We start from the raw sequence: 22515 nt of genomic DNA, 5'->3' as shown, positions 1-22515 counted from the left end.
AGGTGCAGCCTTGAACGTCACTACTAGCCTTAGCTAAATATTCATAGAATCAAAGTATCATTTAGGTTAAAAAAGACCTGAGAGATCATTGAGTCCAGTCATTAACCCAGCACTGCCAAGTCCACCAGTAAACCATGTCCTTAGTGCCACATCTACACATCTTTTAAATACTTCCAGGGAGAATGGCTATATCATTTCTCTGGGCAGCCAGGTCCAGTGCTTGACAACCCTCTCAGTGAAGAATTTTTTTCTTATATCCAATCTAAACCTTCTGTGGCGCAACCTGAGGCCATTTTCTCTCATCCTATTATGTCCATTTAACAGCAGTGGTGTGGGACTTGTGAGATGAACAAGGTATCTCAGTCTGGTTCAGTGCTGATATCATCCCTCTCCTGAGGCTGTTCTCAGATAGCTCTTGTGAATTGTCCACAGCAGAAGGGACGAGGTTTGAGTTGGCTGAATTATGAACTGCCTTCTCGTGGCAGGTAAGGGATACTTCATGGCTGACATTCAGTAGACAGTGGAGGTAACTTGCCTGGCTGATGTCCACTTTATACCTTTCTCAGGAATGAATAAAAATCTCCAGGGTTGTTATGATTCCTCCTCACATGAGCCTGAAATGCGCTGAGTATAAATTGAAAAAAGGAGGAAACAGGCAAAAACACCAGCATCGCAAATGATGTGCAAGAGGGCTGCTGCCTGTGGCACTTCATGTATTCAATTTCAGTGTGCTGTATTTACTTCTGTTTCCCTTCTGAAAAGGCAGCCTCCAGGCACTTCACTAAATGGATTGAAAGGTTTGTCTGGTTTTAATGATGCTTCTGAAAGAGCTTGTGTGTTATTCCTCCACTCAAATACTTCAGAGAGACTTTGCAAAGCCTCTTGGTAAATCAGAACATTATGAATACCTTGGCATTTAGGGGGCACGCAATTATCTGTTCTGGGACTGCTTTAGAAGGAGTGATTTGGGTTAATAAACTAATGTTTTCTAGGAGAGGGTATCCTAATCTGGGAGAGTATGGGAACAATCAGTGGATTAATTAAGATGTGTGAAGTGGATTGGTCTGAACATTTAGCTTTATCCTATTATTTATTCCTATGATTATAGGAATTGGAAGCACAGTTTCAGTCTCAGGTGGGATGCTGTGCCAGCGCTGCTCAGCAGTAGCCAGACCTCTGGTGTGTTACCAACTCCTTTCTAAGTACCAATGCAGAGCACAGCACAGTGAGGGCTGCTGGGGGAAAATGACTCCATCTCAGCCAGACCCAATGCAAAGCTCTACCCTTAATTATCATGGTAGAAATCTGTGATATCGGTGTGTTGGAGAGTGCCACAGAGGACTTGAGCAGCAGAGGAAAACTAAATGAAGTCACAGGGATTTACCTGCATAGATGAGATAAGGTCTGGCTCTATGGCTTTGGCAGCAGAGAGGGGAAGCTCCCTGGGCTTGGTGGAGGTGTCTTTGCATAGATAGGTTTCCTTGCCTTGAAGACAGGTTTCTCACTTTCTGTGCAAATTGACCATCATGCACAGGTAATTTTTTACACCCTTTTGGAAATGGCTTAGAGGGCTTTGGAAGGGCTGGGTGGTTTTGATCCCCCCTTACAGTCCATAGCTCCTTCTTGGCCTCATTCCTGCCCTTACTCTGTACTGTATTATCTCCAGGAAGAACAACAAAGATGTTTGCCTTGCAAAAGTGCTGCCCTTCTTCCTCATGGCCCCTCCTCTCTCTTTTCTTCTGTTCTTTCCCACACCATGTTATTACCAACAATCCTTTATTGGCTCCACAGCCAGGGGCTGCAGGGGTGCTGTGCAGGTTCAGGGCCAGCTGCTGTCCTGGGGACCCACCTGGTGCAGGCAGTGGGGTGTGATGCAGGGGCACTGGAATGTCCTGTGCAGGGCCCCGAGCCACCTCCTGAACAGGGAGGGCATTGCATGTGGGATCTGTAGGTGAGGGCTTGCATTGCAAACACTCACACACCTGCCTGTCCATGCCAGCAAGCTGTCCTCCCAGCAAGTAACCCCTCTGACAGACTCCATTTCCCCTAAATCCTCTTCACATATTCTCCAATTTGGTAAAAACATTATTCCTCTGACTCCATGCTGCTGTTCCTGGCAGATCCAGATCATCGGCTGGGGGTGTGGGGGTGTGTATGGTTGAAGGTCTGAGTGTTCTGCCCATGCAGAGTATTTTTTTATGATATAAAATTACTTCTGAAAAAGGGATTTAGAGAATTTTTTCTATATCAGTATATATGACATCTTCAAATTTAGGGCACCTTCCCAGGGAGACTTTGCTTGACATCCTTATCTGAAGTCAGGCATTTAGGATTTGAGGACCTAGTGCTTTAACTACTGGGCTTAACTAGTGGGCTTTTCTGGAGAGGGAAGGAAGGTCTTGGTGACGGACTAGAGGAAGGCAGTGAAGAAAGCAGAGGATATATGCATCCAAAAGACTGTGAATAATGATGTAGAATAATGGACATGAATTGTAAATGGCTCTGTCGCTGAAGAGCATCACCTTGAGCTCTGAAAAGTGTCTGAAAACACTTGCCATCTCACACCTTGTAAAATTTGAGCCTTGTGTGTGAACACTGTCTTGTAGAACTGATGGGTCAGCAGCAGAGCCCAAATTCTGGTGTGTCTCAGTGCCATGTGGGCATAGAAAAGCAGCCAGCAGTAGCGTCCATTGCCCGATTTTCACTCAAGCGAAAGATAGTGATGCGGATAGCAGCAGCTACTCTATTTCTAAGAGGTATCATGTTAAAGAGCTTGTTAATACCCTCCTACCTCCTTCCCATCCCTTAGGCAACCAGCATGGGCAGCAAGTATAAATAAGTAAGGATATGCAAAGGGCGAAATTTCATTCCAGCTCAGGGCATGTTCTGTGATGCAGTGCATAAGCACTTAGAGGGAAGGCTGGGATGGAAATCTGCAGTGCTCCTTCCCAGAGCTGGAGATAATGGTAAAAGGCAGACAGAGTCGGGGTGTGGATGGAGCTGAGTGGGACTGCACGAGTGGGAGAAAAACATGCCTGACTGACTCTGGCAATGGTGGGGGTGCCTATTCTGGCAGCAGGTGGGTGAGTGTGTGGGCTGCAGTGAAAGTGTGGTGAAGATGCATGATTGAATTATTAGTTTGTTATGCACGTGGCTGAGGCAGCTGGGGGGAGGAAGGTGGTCAGTGGAGCAGACTTTTCCTGTCCATCTGGTCATGGTGCAAAGAAAATACTGAGGCCAGTATTTTGATTGAACTGTGAATCTCCCAGTGAGCAACAGCTCAGCATTGAATCCACCTTTTCAGCTCTCTGGGACGTCCTTATTCCCTCTTGGGGTTTGCAGACAAGTTTTCAGCTATTGTAAATTGCTGCTGGGCAATAAATCCATTTACATCTGGATAAAAGAAAATATAAATGTTGTGCCATCTTTCTTGTCTGTCCATCTGTCTTACTTTGCCACCCTTTCTGCTTTGTCTTCGTTAGCTCTCCCTGGCTGTCACCTGAAGCTAAAATGAACTTTCTGGTTTCCCCCATTGGTTCTTCCTTTCAGATATGGTTAGCAGTGATCCTGGATTCTGGGCTGTGTGTGACTGTGCAACGGGGCTGCACTGTGCATTGGGGAGAGGGGTAGGCAGGGCTAGCCAATTCATGGTGAGAAGCACCAAGAAACCAGGGTATAAACCAGGCTGAAAGCAGTGGGAGTAGCTCTGAGCACTCATGCTGGAGCCAAAGGACTGGCAGTGGCCAGACGCAGAGCTACACAGAGGGGACTCTGGGCGTTAGGGCCTTTCGTCACCTGGAGAGAATTCTCCTTTTGGCCCTTGCTGGGGGTGAGGCTGCTGTGCTGGTCCATGGGAGCTAAAGGCTGTGCCACCCTCAGTCTCTTAAATCACAGAGGTAGTAGTGGGAGAGCCTCTAGCGCCAGGAGTGGGAAAACTGGAAGCTTAGACAGGGAGTAATGAAGAGAGATAGATATAGGCAAGATGTGGGTGTTCCCACCCTGCATGTGCTTCCCACAGGAATTGTGGCTCCTCTTCAGTTTGCAGGGAGTGGCTGTGTGCGTTCTCAGGGGCTGGAAATGGCTGACATCAAGAAAGCTGTCCTCATCCCTGCAATTGGAGAGGTTGATGATTTCCGGGCTAGGGCCAGTTCTGTTCTCAGTTAGGCACTCCTCCCTGAAGAGCTCTTTCTCTTTAGTCTATGGTTTGGATCTCTACTCCTCTTTCAATCTGTGGGAGGCTGATGGGGTGTGTGGTGTGTGTTTCTGCTGTGTGTGTGTGAAGAAATCACCCCACTCAAATTAGCTTCTGTGCACCAAAAGGCTCCAGGGCAGGAAAAGCGATTGATATTAACCTTGTGCATTCTTTAGCTGTTGGTTTTCTTTTACTGAATGAATATCACATGTCCTTCCTTCCTGCATCATCCCCCCACCACTCCCCCTGCTCTGGGCTTTACATCAGCCTCCTTAATAAGAAGTGCTCTGTTTTTAGTCCTGAGTGCTGAGCCCTTTGCTGCAAGGCTTACTGTTGCCTAAAGCTCTCATCTGAAATATCAGACTGGTTCTTCAGGCATGTTGCACACCCCTGAAGAGCCAGCCCTGTCTGAGCTGCCCTGCATTGTGCATGGGGGCTCACAGCCCTCTCCCACCCCACCTCCACTCCTTTTATTCCATATCATCAGTGATGACTGGGAGATGGGAGTAACAAGCAGACTCTCCTGCTTTGTGGTTTATTATAAATGTCTTCAGGTAGCCAGCTGCCATACTGACAACGCTAGTAGAAGAACCCCACAAAAAAATCAGGGGTAACAGGACCCTGTTGTTAAAGGAAATTGGCAAGGATACACCTCTGCTAAGCTTCACTCGGGACTGCTGAGAGCGCAGTGGGGAAATGTGTCTCTGTCAAGTGGCACTGACCAAGTGAGCACACACCAAGAGGTGCATCCTTTCTCCCCCCATTCCATGGTGATGCCTTTGCAGGGTGCTCTCAAGGCAGCGCTTCTTCCACATGTATTTCCCAGTCCTTCAGCTGCCTCCACCTTTGTATTTGAGAGTTTGTTGATATTTCTTCCATCTCAGTACTAATTTCTTGAAACTTCCTTGCTTGACCCTACCGTACCTTCTTCAATATTCCAAGAACAAATATTATTTCCTGAGGTAAAATGTGTGAAAGGCAAAAGACTAAAAGGAGAAGACTTAAAAATACAGTGTCTAGTTGAAATATGGAAATAGCTGGAATATTATGGCAAATAGCTTAAAAAGAAACCATAATGGATTAACTAACTTTCTGAATAGGACTAACCCCAGCTATTACACAGGGCTTGGTAGGAGCAATAAAAGCTCATGTATCAATTCTGCAGAGACAGGAAGTTCATTTGGACAGTGATAGGAGGGAATTGCAGATGCTCTCATATTTCTGTTCCAGGTTGGGCATCCTCAGTCATCATTGTCATTGCTAATGATGAAACCAGTGCACAGGACAGGGCTCTGAGGTGGAGAAAGTTTCATCTTTAAATGACCTGGCTGTGTGCTTACCACTCACTCTGAGCCCTTCATCCCTCTGTTTTCTACCATGTGCAAGGAAAGCAAAATCAGCTCCCTCTTCAATGTCATCAGCTTTCCTTCACTCTTACAGCTGTGCACATGAGCTGCTTCTGCCGTGGTGCCTCTGCCTGCACCCAGGGCTGCCTCTGGACTGAAGTGCTGGAAGAGCAGACTCAGTGGTCAGGGAGCCCAGCAGGGAGCTGGCACCCATTGAGGCTCTGTGGAAAGGATACTCCAAAAGCAAGCACGTTCCCTTCAGCATCTAAAACATGGCTGCTTAGCTCAACTGCCCATGCGCATTGGCTCTAAAGTGCTGAGCTAGAAAACTCAGAAAAACTAATCCTTGCTCATGAAATTGTTTATATTTTGTTATACTTCTATCACAGATCCAAAGGTTTGTCATTCCACAACACTCCACCTCTCCATCCGAGCATTCTACAGTCACATTTTTTGCCCTTCACTCTTTCCTCTTTTGCTTGAACCTTCTTGCCACTCTTTACCCATCATACCTAACTGCAGGATGTTTTAGTGGTTTTGTTCAGTTTTTTTTTCATGATGCTATTTGTTAGAGTAACTGTCGAGACCTATTGTTTATTTTTTGAAAATGGAGCTAAAAAGGTCTCTGAGTATGTGTCATTTGGCTGTGTAAGAGTGGGCTACCATGACATGAAACAATAGGTGACAAGTAAGCTAATGATCACAGTTTGATGTTTGGTTGCCTCATTGAAAAATGGATGGGAAAAGATTACATAAGCTGTCCCTCTTCTGAGTGGAGGGCTGTGCCAGGTCACCTGCAGAGGTCCTTTCTAACCTGAATTTCTCTGTGACTCCTAAATCCTGTTTGCTGTAGTGACATTTTCATCCTGAGGTGTGTTTGTATTTGCTTGTCTCACAGTGCGTGGCATGGTGGGACCAGGCAGTATCTGGAATATTGTTGTCTAGGCACTGAAATCCAATAAAGTGTTTCTTCTTTCATGGCCTAAACAAATCTTACTTTTCAGGAGAGCAAAAAATGGCAATTTGAAGAACTCATCTGTAGAAGTGTTTTGCCAGTCAAGGGCTACAATAACAAATAGGGTCAAAGCCTTTACAATTTCAGAGAGCTAAATGAGGGCTTGCAGCTGGAAGTGGAACTGCAAAGCCGAAACTGGACCTATATATGAATTTTGCAGTACAGTTTGCTTTTTTTTTCTGTCAGAATGGCTCCCAAAATGGCAAATCTCTGTAGGCAGCACTAGGTCTTAGTCTCTCATCTACCCATTGTGGCACCTCAGCTTCTTCCTAGAAACTCATATTTCTCACATGGCTTTCCCCATGTCAAAATGAAATGAATTGAAGGGGGCATAATGGAAGCTTCAGTGTTCTTAATGATTTCATGTTCTCATTCCAAGGCACTGTGATTAGCCACAAGAGCCTTGATTCTGGCTTTCTGTAAAGACTCTGAGAAGGATTTTCAGATATATCAAACAGTTTGAATTTTTTAGACATTAAGAAAGCAGGGTTAAGAAACTCTATTTTGAGTGACTGGCTACTTGATGTACCATGGCAATTGACCCTCTGGAGGCTCTGCAAGCCTAAGCTTGCCTCTGATGTCCCTTCTCAGCTACCCCTGTCAGAACTGCTCCGGAAGGACTGAGTCTGGGATTGACAGATGACATTTGCAAGTTGAGAGGCCAGGGATGCTCAGAACATTATTCCAGGGCCCTCTCCACTGAGCTGCGTCCCTGCACAACCTCAGCTGTGTAAACTTCCTCTTTTTCAGTCGCTGACTACTGGTCTTGGCAGCAGTGTTTGTGCATGGGATTCAGGAGTCATGAGAGCCCTACCCCAGCTCTCAGCATTCTCCTTGACCCTTCCAACAGACCCCAAAGAAACCTGTGGCTTTGCCACCCTCTCTCGAGCTGTCTTCTATCACCATTATCATATGTGGCTGTTTGGATGCCAGCTGAGGCAGCATGTTTTGGAGTGGGTCAGCCTCCCCTCTTTCACAGGAGCTATTGGAAGAGCTGACTGCAAACAGATTTTCACTGCCCCAATGTGGACTGATGTCAAACAGTGCCCAATGAGAGCTGACAAGCTGACAGACCCAATCCATCAGTGGAGGATGAGGGAGGGGGGAGAGAACATCTCTTGTGCACGCCTTCAAGAGACACAGAGCAATTTCACAGATGGGCCGGCAAAGCTCTCATAAGTGATACCAGTCCATATTTAATAGCCTGTCCATTTCCCTGGAGGCAGGTGCAGGTGCAAGGGATACAGGGATAAAAGATTCAGTACCAAGCACAAAGTAGCTGATAGGAGTCTGGCTTCCAGGGGCAGGCTCCTGTTTGGTACTGCCACTGAGTTATTTTATTGGTAAATAACTGGGAGTGAGCTGGCTGGGAGCCCCTGCTGAGCTCACAACTAGAAGGTCTCTGAAACCAGACTTTGGGCCACAAGAAATAAATCTGTCCCCTTTTGACCTGTGCATCCAATGTTGCAGAGTAATTGCAACAGTGAGTTCAAAAAGAAAATACTGGATATTGGTTCCTTTTATTGGTGCACGGTTAGTTGTTGTATGCAACAGTGGGCTCTGGGCTGTGCCCTGTCTTCAGCTTTGTCTGAGGCTAAGATATAGCTTTGCTGCCCTTTGGGTAGGCTTCACAGTGTTTTCTTGTCTAGTGGGAGCCCCCATGCCTTTCTCCTGCCCTTAGGGCACAGTACTTGGTCCAGGCTCCAAATCAGACCACATCTCGCAAAACTGACCCAAGCTTGGACTCATCTGGGCCTGCTACCTTTCCCCAATAGCATCCCCTATATTGGCCTATAGAATGATTCCCAACACCTTACTTCAAGATTTCGAAGGGGCCCAGCCCAAAAAGAAATTCTCTTTGTGAGGTCACCTGCTTGAAATTGGTCCCAAAAGAACAGACTTGGCAGGGACTTCTCAATACAGACCATAGAATCATAGAATGGTTTGTATTGAAAGGGATTAAAAAAAATATCTACTCCTCACCCATCTGCTCTGAGCAGGGACACCTTCCATTAGACCAGGTTCTCAAAGCCCTATCCAGCCTGGCCTTGAACTATCCCTCCTTGTGCTAGGAACCCCAGAGCTGGATGCAGCACTGAAGGTGGGGTCTCACCAAAGCAGAGCAAAGGGGGAGAATCAACTCCCTCACCCTTCTGGCCACACTGCCTTTGATGTAGCCCTGGATACGGCTGGCTTTCTGTGCTGGAAATGCACATTGCCAGGTCATGTTGAGCTTCTTGTCAGATCTGAAAATCAGCACTGATTTGGATTTGATTTATTGGTTGTTTCACAATCAAAGTCCATGTGAAAACACTAATCCCATGCTGACTCTTTTCTGCATTGACTTGTTTACTGCTTAAGCCCATAACAGGGCATTTTTATAATTTCCTTTCTCTTCCTCCAAAATGTTGACTGGTTTTAGGTTCCAAGAACAGTTGATGTAAGAGTTTGACCCTTTAGTGATTTTTCACTATTTTTCATCCTGATGCTGAGATTATGAAGGCATTATTGTGGTATATTTGCATCAGACACATAGGAGGTTATGAAGCTCAGAAAATTCAGTCAGCTGTTCTTCCCTCGTCAAGAAAGTTGAGAAAAATTCTGCCACTGTCCATGCTTATTTTCTTTGTCCCATATAATTTGATTAGATAATCTTAGAGGTGGTCTGGAGGCCTGGGCTTGGGCTTCAATCTCAGTAATAAGCAGAGCAATGCAGATGAATCACTTGGTGGTCCAGCTGAGATTGGGCTCAGAGCGCAGGGGCAAGGATTTTTTTTTCTTCTATTTGAGCATTGTCTGCAGGCTGGTTGCTTTATTTCATCAGTACAGATAATTTAGAGAGATAAATGATCAGAGCACGGAGAACTTCGGGATCCCCAGCTCTGAAATATATGTGGGAAGACCAAGCTGCTGTTGCAATAAAAGTTAAGCTGCTTCATTGGTGCTATACTGTCAGTAGTAATCCAAACACATAACTTAAAAACATACAAGCCAGGCCCTTTCTGTTTGGTCCATGTCCTTTTCTGTGATGAGGTGGGAACTGGCATCTCCTTGCTTTATAACTGCCTGATTTGCAATCTCTCTTTCCCTCTTCCCCCACCCTCACAGCAGCCTGTCCTCATACTACTGATTCATTGTGCAATCAGATGGGTGATAACAGATGCTTCAGGAGAAGGGAATCTTCCTCCACAATTTGCTTAGCCAGTTGTGTGGTTGGAGTAGGAGTCAATTCCTTCCTGCCGTCTGCAGCCGTCTGCAGCCTGAAACGACTCATCCATCCCTTTCCATGCTAGGGGTGCAACTATAAATACTAGCAAGGGTTCCTAGAATTTGCCAGCCCTTTGAAAGTTCTTTCTCCAAACTCTGTCTTTGACCATTTCTTACAGCACCAAAAGGCGTCTGATGAAATGCAGTGTGCAAAAGGGTGTGAATGGTTGCTCATTTCACTGAGTTGCCTGCCCTCCAAGTGTGGCAGATGCGGGTTAGAAGGCAGAATTAACTTATTTTCACCGTGTACTTCATTTCCATTAACAGAATCTCCTCTAATTTTGGCTTGGCCACAATATTGTGACATCTGTCATGTAGGTTAGGACATGTGCTATACTGGGTGGGATAGACACAGTTGAAGGGGACCTGGCCTTGTGCAAATGTGAACCCAACAACAACAATAACTCTGCTTCTTTCCTTGGTAGCTAAGTTTGCAGGGAAGTAACATTTCCATCTCGATTTCAGTGATTAGGAGTGACATCCTCTTTCTACAGCCATCTGGGGTGTGAAAACAAATACATCTGCGTGGTCCAAATCGATCCAGAAAGGTGGAAAGAAAACCAAGGGCTATCAGAAAAATTATCCTTCTTTGCCTCGCTGCTTTCCGCCCGCTCTCGTTGTTTAGTTTGCTGACTGGTATTTCCTCCCACTCTTCAGCTGGGCCAAATTTGACTCTGTCTGGTGGAGGCAAGGGCAGGAGCAGTGTCAAGGCAGTTGGGAAAGGGGGAGAGGAGTGGGACTGGGGTTCTTGGGGTTGAGATAGCCTCTGGGATGGCAAGGTGACTTCCCCAGCACCTCCCAGGCCCCACTCCAAGTCCATTTCTAGGATCCTGACTGACTTTGGCAGTTGGCTGCCGATGGAAGAGGGTTTCCATGGCAATGTACCAGTGCTGCTTGCTCCCTCCTCAGCACTCTGCCTCCCATTCCCTCCCTCTCCTCACCCCCCCTCCCCAGCCCTCCTGTTTCTCAAGCCTGTTGCCATGGAAAAGTCATAATCTACAAAGAATTTCAGATCCCCCCACACCCATTGGGGTTTGGTTTTTGGTTTGGTTTTTTTTTTCATGTTAAAAGTTTGCTTTTCAGTTTAATGTGTGGGTAGGGAAAGCTGTATCTGCCTCTTTGAAACCTTGTGCCTTGGCAAGAGGGAGGTCTTTATCTTGGAATTGGAGGTCCTCCTGGAGGGAGGGTGATATGAAGCTCTGCATGGGAGCTCCAGCTAATGGGCCCCCCATCAGGGTTATGGCCTTGGGAAGTGCTTACGTGACATTGGAGTTTATGATCAGTTTTTGTGAAGGGACCGTGTCATTTGGCATCTGAATCAATGATGTATAAGCACCCAAGACATGTTGGAGAAAAAGGAGGAGTGAGAGATTTCTGAAAGGTGCCTCCTCTTGAGGCTGCTTTTTCTGAAGTGGTTTTGGTGATTGCTGCCAATAGAGGAGGGTGCAGACAGCTCATGCACTGCCACAATATGTGCATAGCAAGAGCTGTGGGAATGATGCAGCCGAAGGTACTGAATGAGACCAGAACTAGAGCCCACATTATTCCATTCCACCTGGTACTCAGGCTAATTTCCAAGCTTTCAGGGAATGTCCATATCTATCAGGACTTGTGGATGAGATTTCTAGGTTATATTTTAGTTTGTTAGCTTCAGTACCAGTTAAAGGTGAAAATAGTTAAATTTCTGAGAGCTGGTTGAACTGGAGGGAGCTGTGGTATGGTAATAGATGTGGAGCTTGACCCTCTGATGTACTTTCCATGGAAATGTTCTGGTCTCACTCCTGGGACACTTGTTTCTGTGTTCAGATTTCCCACCGTGGACACTGTGGCCTGGAATGCTGAGATGCTTGCTGGAAAACTGTTTTCACTGTATTTCTAGGACCAAGGAGTCCTGTAAGTCTCTTGAGCAAAGAAATATTCTTGTCAGATTTCCTACTCTGACTTTCAGGAGGGAGATGGAATAAGGTTCAGATAATATATCCCAAATTTGGACCTTGTACTTATTTCAGACCTCCTGAGAGTCTTTTATTGGATGCAATGTTAGCATCATGCCTGAGGCTTCTTTAAAGTGACCTTTTCTCAGAGAAGAAGCAGAGAAGTAATTCAAGATCAAATGCAACTCTAGAATAAAATGGCACATTTATTTCACTGGAGATGAAGCAACATGGGCTGAAGTTGACTCTTTTCTTGCTTCAGGACGCAATAACACTGAGGACGCATACTCTGTTTCATTTTTATATATATGACTAGGTTCAGGTGGTCTGCTGCAGTCTCCTTATCTACTCAGCATGGTTACCTCTCCCCATTGTCTGTGTGTACCAGGTATGTGAGTCACTAGCTGCTCACCTCAGATGCTGAAGTAGTCACGGAATCTGGCCTGGACATGTGGAGTGTGGAGTGTAACATTGAGTCTTTTCAGACTGTTAGAAAAACTATTGGTTTACAGAACCATAAAGTCATAGTGCTAGGTCATGTTAGAGCCTCTTCTTTTTTTGGATTAATCCTGGAAGGTGATGGATTTCCAACTGCCACACAGAAAGCAAAAAGCCTGATCTCTCAGCGATGCTTGCAAAAAGCCTGATCTGTCAGCAGAACTCTACCTTATTCCTTGGCAATATGCCTTTACTCTGTTCTAGACAGACATAATTTCTTCAGTTCCATGTCCTAAGTTGTTTGTCTACTTCCATTTTCAACCTGTTCTCCAACACTGCTGAGGAGGAAGCCTGAGAAGTTGCAGCAGCGTGTTGGGCACCTATCAGGTGGACCCCATCTCTGTGTTTAACAGAGGCTTCTGAACACTTAGCAGCAATTATAAAAATTACTCAACCACTACCAATCTGACCTAGGAGTTGAATTATTGACCAGAATGCAGTATTTCCCTTCTTTTTGCACCTGTCAGACCTCAGGGAGGAATCCCAAAAGATTTTCCAGAACACTATATGAGAATGTAGAGAATATCAGCAAACCAGTCACCCTCCTTGTGCTTAGCAAGACCTTGCGTAGCCCCGGATCTCTCTCTCTCTTTTACCAAAAGGAAGAGAGAGAGAAGCATGTAAGTTGATTTAACAGAGCCTGGCCTACAAACTACATCACAAAACACTCTCCAAAGTTAATAATACAAGGCACAAGTCGGATATGATATAAATGATGTAAATGTGTGAACTCTGAGTAGGACTTTGGCAGTGTTCCCAGCCGTGTTCAAAATGTACCCATGATATTTCTATCTCCCATATTGGGAACCCACTAGAGACAGGCATAAAAGACTTAGGTTGGGTTTATTATCCATATTTATCATTCATTTCAGAATAGCATCTTCCTCCCACACTGATCCATCCTCACGGCACTACATATGCACCCAGCTCAAAGCAGGATTCTTCACACCCTGGCTTTTGGGGCAAGAGTTGAGAATGGTGAGATAGGCTTGAAGTGTGTGTTGGGAAACCCAAAATAGATGGTGCAAGGGAATATGGACTCTGTAGCTATACAGGTGGAATTAACAGGAGCAGTTTGCAAGCTGTCAGGACATGGGACTTTGGGACAGAAAGGAAGCATGTTGGAGTGTAGGAAACCATGTGAAAAACTGGAAGGAACTTCTTGGTATTTATCTCTCTTTTCTATTTTCCCAGTGTTTGAAAAAGGAATGATGTCAGTGAAAGAAGAGCACAGAGGTGTTATTGTTGTGACTGGGGTGGGTATAAGCAAAGGCTGGGGGCTGAGGATTTGCAGGGTAATTTTGGACCTGGGGTCCAGGGAGCACCCAAGTGAGGACATGTTGACTTTTAGGGCCTTGTTGTCACAGTCAGGGCAGAGAAAGTACCAGCTGTGCAGTTGAGCTGGCTGCAGTGAAGGCAGCAGTGTAACAGCAGTGTCTGTGTTGGAAGTGCTGATGGAAGTGGTGGATTCCAGCAGAGAGCCAAAGGGAAGCATGGCAGACATGGCAGATTGGGTGGAGAAGCAGCCACACAAGGAAAGGGCTGATGGTGAGGAGGCTACTAATTGCACCAAGCGTTGTTGGATTGCTAACTACAAGTGAGGACAAGGATGACTAATTACAGACAGGATTGTGAAGAGGAAGAGGAGGCAGGCTCGAGGAGGAGTGGTGAGGTCTGTGATTATGGCACTTTGTAATGAAGAAGATGCTGATCAGTGCGTGACTACAAGGGTTTGAGCTCTGGTATTAGCCAAAGCTGTGTTCTTCACATGTGCCAGCTTGTGGCTTTCTTGCTTCTCCTTCTGTCTTACTTTCATTTTATTTGATTTGCTACTGCAGCATTTTCCTTCTTTGCGTGCAGTGTGGATAGAAATGCGTTAAGGCTTTCATGTAGAATAAAAAAGGGAATGAAGAAATCTTAATTTAGACACTACCCCACTGGTGATGTATCCTGTGCCCCTTGTCACACAAATGCTAGCTGGGAGGCCTTCTTGAAAGAAAGAGGTTTACCTAATGATACAGAGGAAAAAAGTCACAGGAAAGCTTAAAGGAAACAGGGAAAATGAAAAAAATGAACGCTTATAGTTCTGAGACTTTCCTCAGCCCAAGGAAGGGTTAATGCTTTAAATGCAATGTAATTTCAGCGGCAGTAAAGAACACGTTTCCATGGAAACATCAACCCACAGAGGGAGAGAAAGAGGGAGAAAGGAGAGGGAACAGCAGCAGAGGGAGAATGGCTCCTCTGGTGAAGGAAGAGCAACCTCCAGACCCTCCCTTCCTAGTTACAGACAGGAGTGATTATTTGTTTATTTTTTGAATCGATTTCCCCTTGGAAATGTTGTAGGGAAGAAAGTGATAGGGTGCCAGCTTGGCCAAACTGCTACAGACCCAAGAAAATCCAGTCACACTTTTTGGAGCGAGCCTCCTTGCAGGCGTGACTCTGCTCCTGCCAACACTGTGAATTCATTGCCCCTTACAAATGTGCGAATGCCTCCAACACTTGATAAACTTGAATAACCCCAAAATCACTAGTGGTTTCTCCTTGGGTCAAAAAAGCTGAGCTAGTTTGCTTTTTCTGAGAATATAATAAAAGGATTTATTTTAGTCTCCAGCTGGTTTAGCCTTGCCTGGCTTCTGTCAGTGAGATGGACCTTTCTGTCAGATTTGGGTGGTTTTCCACAAGCAAAAATGTTCTGAAAGCTCTATAGGAAAGCTGACATGTTCACCTGTTTGCTGGTCTTGACTCCCAGGACAGAAACTGGAATGAGCTCTGGGTAAATAGCGGGATGCCCTGATGGCTGGCTGCACACCAGCATGCCAGCCACCTTCAGGAGACCAAAGAGGTCCTTGACTTGCACAGCTGCTCGGCCAGAGTTTTTAAGTCGTGGTCCACAGCCGTGTGAGATTCCAAAGGGATGTACAAAAATTATTAAGAAAAGTAAGGCTGATGTCAGCAGGATTAAATTCACTGCATAGGGACAATAGTTCAACTGGAATATTTTTTTACAGCTCTTCAAATTGACAGAGCTTGAAAGACATCATCCTGGGTGAAAAATCACTGAAGAGCCTCATTTGACTTCTGTTCTGTGACTGCTTCTCCTATCAATGATTGTATGACTATGCCTTAAGACAGATAAACAGGACATCTCCTAACCTTTCAGTATTTGCTTTATTCTAGTGGTATGGCTTTCATCAGTGACCCGTTGTTGGTGCCAAGACATAATTATGACCCATTGTCGGCTGTTCTGACAAATGTAATTTTCCATGCTTTTACCGCCCCATGTAAGCTGATTTTTAGTCCTTTCATATGAAAGAAATACCTTGAAAGCTATTTTAGCTTTGGAGAAAAGTGATATGTTATCTGTACCTAATGAATAAGGAAGGATGTAAAGGTGTAGCAATAAAAAAATAATACTTTAAAAAAGTAATTGGCAGGAATTTAATAACTCTGTAAAGCTTTCCAGCTTGATCCAATTTTGGACTGAACATTTAGTTTTTATTTTATGCAGTGACTGTAACAATTTTGACCTTAAAGCTAATTTTCTATTAGCTATTTTCTGTTACTTAAAGGTTTGGTGAGTCAGTTCAGAAGTATATTTGTTTTTATCAAAGCTTTTCTGGCTAAAAAAACCTTTCTGAGAATAGGCTGATATCCTATGACATTTATAGATAGTTCCAGCTTTAACAGACTATGCTCTTAGTGTTCCCTTAGAACACTTTTCCTTATTTCTGTTGCATTTCCAGTGGGGCCAGAAGATGTAGAGGTATATTCCCTAGCTACTTAGGACTGTGTTGTTTTCTCAGGGGAAAAAAAAGGACAAAAAAATAGATAAATTTAGAAGAAATCAGAATTTGTAAATCAAGTATTTGGGGTTTAAAAGCGAATATTTTGACATGGAAATCCTATATGCTGTCTCTTGTGATTAGGAGCATGGGAATTTTGTATTCCTATTTCTCCTTCACAAAACTTGAACTAAATATTCAGTGATATTCCTTCTCCTGTTGAGGTGATGCTGTTCCTTGTAGGATTCTTTCCACGTGGCACATCACAGATGCATTTTAACTGTGACTCTTTTCCACAGAAGAAAGGGTGGAAGGTGTCACACAACAGACCAGACTGTGTGGGAGCATGATGATACCGGAAACTTCATCTTCTGTCCAAAATTACTACAGTTTTCAGATCTTATGTTTCTTTTTCTTTCTAACAAAATGTTGACCTCTTCATGAGAAAATATTGTGGCCACATTCTTATCCCATTTAAAAACTGGTTTTGCCAGGTAATTTTTCACGGCCCTGGAATTTGTGAAAAAAAGTTAGTCAGGATGCCTGTGATAAAAAACTGGTTTTAGTTGAAATTTCAAGATTTTGCTGTGACCAGCATAGCACACAGGGCAAAATCAAGATTTATCTTGCTCTTCTTCCCATGAACAGGTTACCTCATCATATTGTATATTGTGTGTGACTTTATCCTACAAGTCACAAGCAGTCTGGCTTTGGGACTGTCATCAGCACCCTGGCAGAGGGAGTGAGAAATGCCACTAGGCCTGAATGGCCCCTCTTTCCCCATTAGTGACTGCATAGGATGATAAACAAATGGGAGATTGGGTCCTGGATGACTGTATGTAGGCAGAGGAAAAATGTATTGTGAAAACTCTGAAGCTCACACCAGCAGCCTTCCACCCAGGTGTCATTGCTGTCCTGTGAGCCCCAGGTTGGAACCCGTGTTCCCTTTGGAGGGGTAAATCAGTGACTCCCCTGCCCTGTCTGCTTCCCGATGGATACCTGTCTGTGAGGCAGAGAGCCCTGTGGGGCAATGATGAGTTTCCCCTTACGTTCTCAGGAGGGAGGCTGGGGGCTGCACATGCTGTGGAAAGTGAGCTTTGCTTCTCGTTCTCAGGAATGGTCCCGTCTCATTAGGATCAAGCAAAGCGTGTAGGAAAGCAGCCCTGCCATTGCTGTGGCTCCCTGCATCCTCCAAGGATAGATATATTCTCAGTCCCCAGGAGCTGTCATCTCAGAGTCTTTGTGAAATGACAAATTTGTGGTAGATAAATAGAGGAAATGGGAAACAAAGTGGAAGCACAATTTTTTTTTTTTAGATTAAGAGAGGGATTGATGTAGAAGATTCATCCTTCCACTGTACATAGGAGCTTTCACTTGGAAGTCTCGGCACACATACACATTGTTTTCAAAGCAATTTTGCTAAAAATGTTGGAGAAAGGATAGTTCAGTAGAAATTTGTCTTCCACCAGAAATGGTTATTTCAGAGGTCAGGATCAAACACCAAAAAAATTAATCTTCCTAGAGGTGAGGGGCCAGTCTCAGTGGATTGACCAGTATCACTCCATTGATGTCAGATGAATATCATTGATTTATTGCAGCCCAGTAGCTGCCCTCTTGTCTTCTAAAAAGGTGTGGACAGCAGAGACAAACCAAATTAATCTCTTACATCTCTGTTATCTTTTAGCCTGAGGCATATTTCCTAATCTAGATGATCTCTGAATCTTTTTGTTTAATGAAAACAATCTTGAGCTCTAGGCATTTCCCTAAGGCTACTGGTCAGACTGATTCCCAGAAGTAATTTAGGTTGTAGTCTGGGCAGATCTTCTGGTGCAGGATGCCTGTACAATTTGGAATTTGGTAGCATTCTTTTCTACTCTTTCTTTCTTACAGTGCATCTCCCCATATTCAGTGGTACCACTGACAGTGAAAGAGAAAGAAATAAATACAGAAGAGTGAAATATCATTCCCTTAAGATTTAATTTTCCTAATCAATGGTTGCTTCTGGTTTTTTTTTCTAATTTGTTTTGGTTTTGTTCTTCATAATAGCCTCTTGTTACATAAAATCAGCTGCACTCATGCCCTTTGCATGGAATCCTTTTGCTGTAAATTGTACCTGACACCAGACAGATGTTACACAGATACAGCCAGATGTGCCCACCTTTCACAGCTCTGTGAGCCACTGACAGCGCAGCTGTGTGAGGGACAGTGCAGGGCAGTGAGCAATGAGAGAACCTCTGAAAGGCTCAGCCAGGATCAGGATTTTCAGAACAGATTCCATGGTGAAATTTGATCAAAGGCCCAGGCAAAGCCTGTTTTTGCCTTTTTTTGGGGTGAACAATTGGGTTTGATATCCTGTGGAGCCTGTCTTACCTCAGGAGAACTCATCCATGCACAGCCGGGTCTGGATGGCTCTGGTGTCTGAGTTGGCTGTGCTCTGAGGCACAGTCAGCCCCGGAAATTTTGAACAATGGTATAGAGAAATAATATCTGTATTATTTTAAGCCTTCCATCGGTTTGGAGAATGGAGGTGTAAATCAGAAGTGAAAGGGATCAGTTGTAGTTTTCTCATTAAAAAAGTCAACATTACTTCAGTCACTCTGATGAAGGCATTAACAGCATAGTTAGTGCTGGTTAAGTCTTTTATCTGTCAATCACTTGCCCCTTGAAGGTGAGAATTCCCATTTGTAGATCAATATACCGGTCCTAGACTCCCTTTCCCCTGTCCTTTGGGTCTGCCTATCTTTTTGTCTGTCCATCCTTGTTCAGGGGCAGGCATGAGGGATGGGCAGGACCCTGCTGCAGGGCTGGATTGATGTTCTCTGCCCTGGTTGTTTGCATCAGGCAAGGCTAGGTTGGTCTTGCTGGTGCTGAGAGAGGGAATGTGGTTTGGAGCAGTGGGCACTTCTACTAAAATGCAGTAACATGCTTTTGCTTTTTTGCTCCTTCCTGGTCGTGAAGTGGGTCTGTTCCCTAATACCTCAGACTAGTGAATTTTTAACACTGTCTCTAGGGGGAAAAAAAGGCTATTTCACCATGCAGATTCTGTGGAGTAAAGGCCTTTCACTGCTTTCATCTCACTGCTGTTATGATTGGCCTCAGTGTTTCCCCCATTACAGTGAGATTCCAGACAGGATGATGGTAGTGTGCATCCCTATCCCTTTATCCTGCATCACATTCCACCTGCCTTTTACCCTGCAAAGGTAAAAGGTATCCCACAGATTTTCCTTCCCCACCCTCCACCTACACCTTGTTTTTCCCTCGTGTGCTGGGCTGCAGAGATGACTCCCCAGTGCTGACTGTGGAGAGGCTGTTTTATTTATATGGTCTGTCTTATTCAGGGAAGCGATCGATGGAAGGATAATCACGCCATTTCAGACAGACTGCTTGTCTCACTGAAGCATAACCAGCACTGACAGGACGCAGGGGAGGGTGTGTGTTTGTGTGTGCTGCACACGTGTGAGGCAGGGAATGTGACAGTGAACCGATGCAATGTCCAAATTTGCCCCTCCAGTCAGCAGGCTTAGGAGGAGCTGATTCCAGGCAAGACACTGGAGGCAGAAGTAGGAGAGGCAAGTGCTGATTTTAACTGTGTCTCCTTCACACCTGTCTCTGGGGCAGAAAAAATATGGTTAGCACCCTTTCTGTGTTCCCTCAAGCCCCCTGTGCCCACCATCTGCCTCTCCAGGCTTTCTCCATCATGGCTGAAACCATTTAAAATGCCATCATCTCTCTGCTGGTCCTAAATTGGCCATCTGATGTGGTTTTAATGCTCTATTAGCTATGCTTTAAAACACTCTCCTTTAACTTGCAGGGCTGACAGATTTATGTCCAGGATGGGTGATGTTACCTCAGAGCCCAGCATGGGGCTTAGGTCCCCCTGGGTTTAATTTGCTTTGTGCCCAAGGGCATGTCCCTTTGCTCCTGCCTGCTTTCCATACCACAGGGCTCACGGGGTCAGCCTGTTTCCACAGGCTGAGGATGTTTTGCTCTCACCCATCTGAGTCTGGGCATTGCATCCGCTGCATTGCCGCTGGGCTGGCAAAGGGCTCAACCCTTCTCTGCTTGCATCAAGTAGTTCTAGAAGCTGCCACATAAGCAAAATCCTTTGCTGAAAGGTGGTTCTAGCAAATTAAATTAAATTGCATGTGTCAGCCCCCACCGTGCCCCCTTTCTCTTTCTTGGTGTGTGTGTGCCAAACCTGCAGGGATTAAAATTTTTACAGGCACGGTTTCCTCCTGGTTTATGTCCCCTGCATGCACAACCTGCTTGCCCTCATGTTGTGCCCCCGTTACATCTGGTGGCTCAGTTCAGACATGTCAGGGAGGCTCTCAGCCCCCTGCCTGCCTGCTTAGGGACTGGAGTGTGTGTAGGCTGCAGGGAGGAACCAGATGCCCCTGGCCAGAGCAGGCAGCAGTGGTGCTGGTGTAGCAGAGCAGCAGTGCTGCCCAGGGGGGGACTGCTGCTGCAGTGATGGTGGAGGGCAAAGCCACTCGAGTGTGGCTGCCTTGCAGCATGCTGCTGACTCGGCCTGCCTGGGAGTCCTTCAAGCCCTGATGCTTTGTCACACAGGCTCAGTGCAGCCAGGCAAGCCCTGCAGCTCCCTGCGAGCTGCTCTCGCCCTGCATGCCTGCCTTAGCTGGAAGCATAGGTACAGGAGAGCAGGGAAAGTTGGGGGGGGATGCCACTTCTTCTGCACTTCTCCTGCAAACTTTTGTAAACATATTGCTAATGGGTTGGAGAGACAACATTCTGAAGAGTTATATTGCCAAATTTGGAGACTAATTTCAGTCATTAAGGTGTGAAGCAAGGGATTTTAGTGCTGCTTTAAGTGTAAATCTCAAGGCAGCTCCAAGGATTGAAGTTGTTGATGATCCCGCCTTGATTATTATTAGAGGTTCTAATCTTTCCAGTGAAAATGAGCATAAATGACACCCTCTTGTCTCATATCTGTTGCTGATTTCTGTGAACTCTTCTTGTCAAGCTGTGCTAGGGAGATTCCTGTAGTGGAATCGTTCTTGGGTGTAAGAAGAAAGAGGGCTGAGAACGGTTTAATATTGGTGTTTGTTTAATTAGATGTTGGCATTGCTTACTAATTACTGACATATAAAGCTGCAACTCCCAACTCAGGCTAATGGCATCCTCATCTTCTTGCAGCCTTTCTCTGTCTTTACTCTGGTGGCCAGTGCAGAGAAGTCATGAAGTTGTAGTCTGGGTCCACTGGAAGATCCCTCCCACCACCACCAGAGCATTAATTAGGTCTTGTAGGGTGCACATACCTGGCAATGATCCGTGCCTGGCATTCCTGAGTACCAGAACAATTCACACAGCTGGGGGAGAAAAAAAAAGCCAGAAAAAGAGCATGTGTGGTCCTGACATGGAATGTTTTATGTTTTAAGCATAAATCTTATCTTATGGCTAAGATTTTCCAGGTGGAGGATGTTTTGGGGTTCACTCAATGTTTGTGTTCCAAATGGCTTTGGTTTTTGGAAAATAACCCATAGTCTGCCTTTGAAAATTGTCCTGTTGCAGATGTTTCATGCTGGGCTCCCTTATGGCCATGTTTCCAATGCTGAACACGTCCCTTGAAGGTCATAACATGGAGCAAGTGTGGAATTTCCTTTAGAAATAAACATAATTGCTGATTGCACTTGGCAATGGGGAGTGAATAGATGAGTTTGGTTGATTAATGGAGTTAAAACAAAAAAGTTTGAAAAAGGAAGAAACTAAAATTAAAAAAAAAACACACCCTGCCTTTTTCATTTGTTTGAAGAAGTTTCCCTGATACACTGATTTCGTTAGATTCGCAGGGAGGTCCCTGTGTGCAGATCGTAGGAAAGCATGAACCCACTGAAAGAAGAGGTTTTTTTCCCCTCTTATTTATTTTCTTGAAATTGGTTCAAATTGAGTTCATAAGGGACAAATTGAAGCTGAATATTAGGAAATGTTTCCTGATGTCATGGTGTAATAGAATAGAAAACCTCTCGTGTCTGTAATAGAAATGTTGCTCTTGTAATTTATAGAACTGTGCAAAGTAGGGGAGTGCAGAGTCCAGGGGCCAGCCCTGCAGGCAGCTTGGTCACCTCTGCCTCTCACGGCGATGTGATGCTACTGGTGCCAGAGCAGATTTACAAAGGTAAAATCTACTTCATGCAACAGGATTGTGAATTGAAGTGAAATACATGAACAGGGTAAACTGTCAGAGTGCCATGGTGATGTCATATAAACCACTGAACTGTGAAATGTGTATTTACCTCCTCTTCCCTACAGTGTATTTCTAGATGGTCTGACAGTTAAGAAAACAGTAGACCTGATTCTTATTTACAGCAACACCCCTTTAACATGCTCTCAATGTGCAGCAAGGCCTTGAAATGAGTGTAGCTGTAATCTCAGTCCACTTAAAGGCCTTCCCTATTGCCAGAGCTGGGTAAGGAGGCTTTAGGATAAATGAGATTGAAGCCTGGACTGTTTAACTGTCCATTTG

The 22515-nt window shown here is 45.1% G+C and overlaps 1 protein-coding gene across 4 annotated transcripts in view; it reads left to right on the top strand.

The window, feature by feature from the left end:
* GRIN2B (glutamate ionotropic receptor NMDA type subunit 2B) overlaps positions 1 to 22515 on the top strand; it is a 207382-nt gene that overhangs the window by 105851 nt on the left and 79016 nt on the right. The gene's annotated exons all lie outside the window — the stretch shown is intronic.

The sequence above is a fragment of the Melozone crissalis genome, unplaced genomic scaffold (genome assembly GCF_028551555.1).
Source record: "Melozone crissalis strain CALT ecotype California unplaced genomic scaffold, PUWL_Pcris_2 ptg000004l_1, whole genome shotgun sequence".
NCBI classification, from domain to species: Eukaryota; Metazoa; Chordata; class Aves; order Passeriformes; family Passerellidae; genus Melozone; species Melozone crissalis.
The sequence above is the reverse complement of the archived record's forward strand: the minus strand, read 5'-3'. Positions and strand labels throughout refer to the sequence as shown.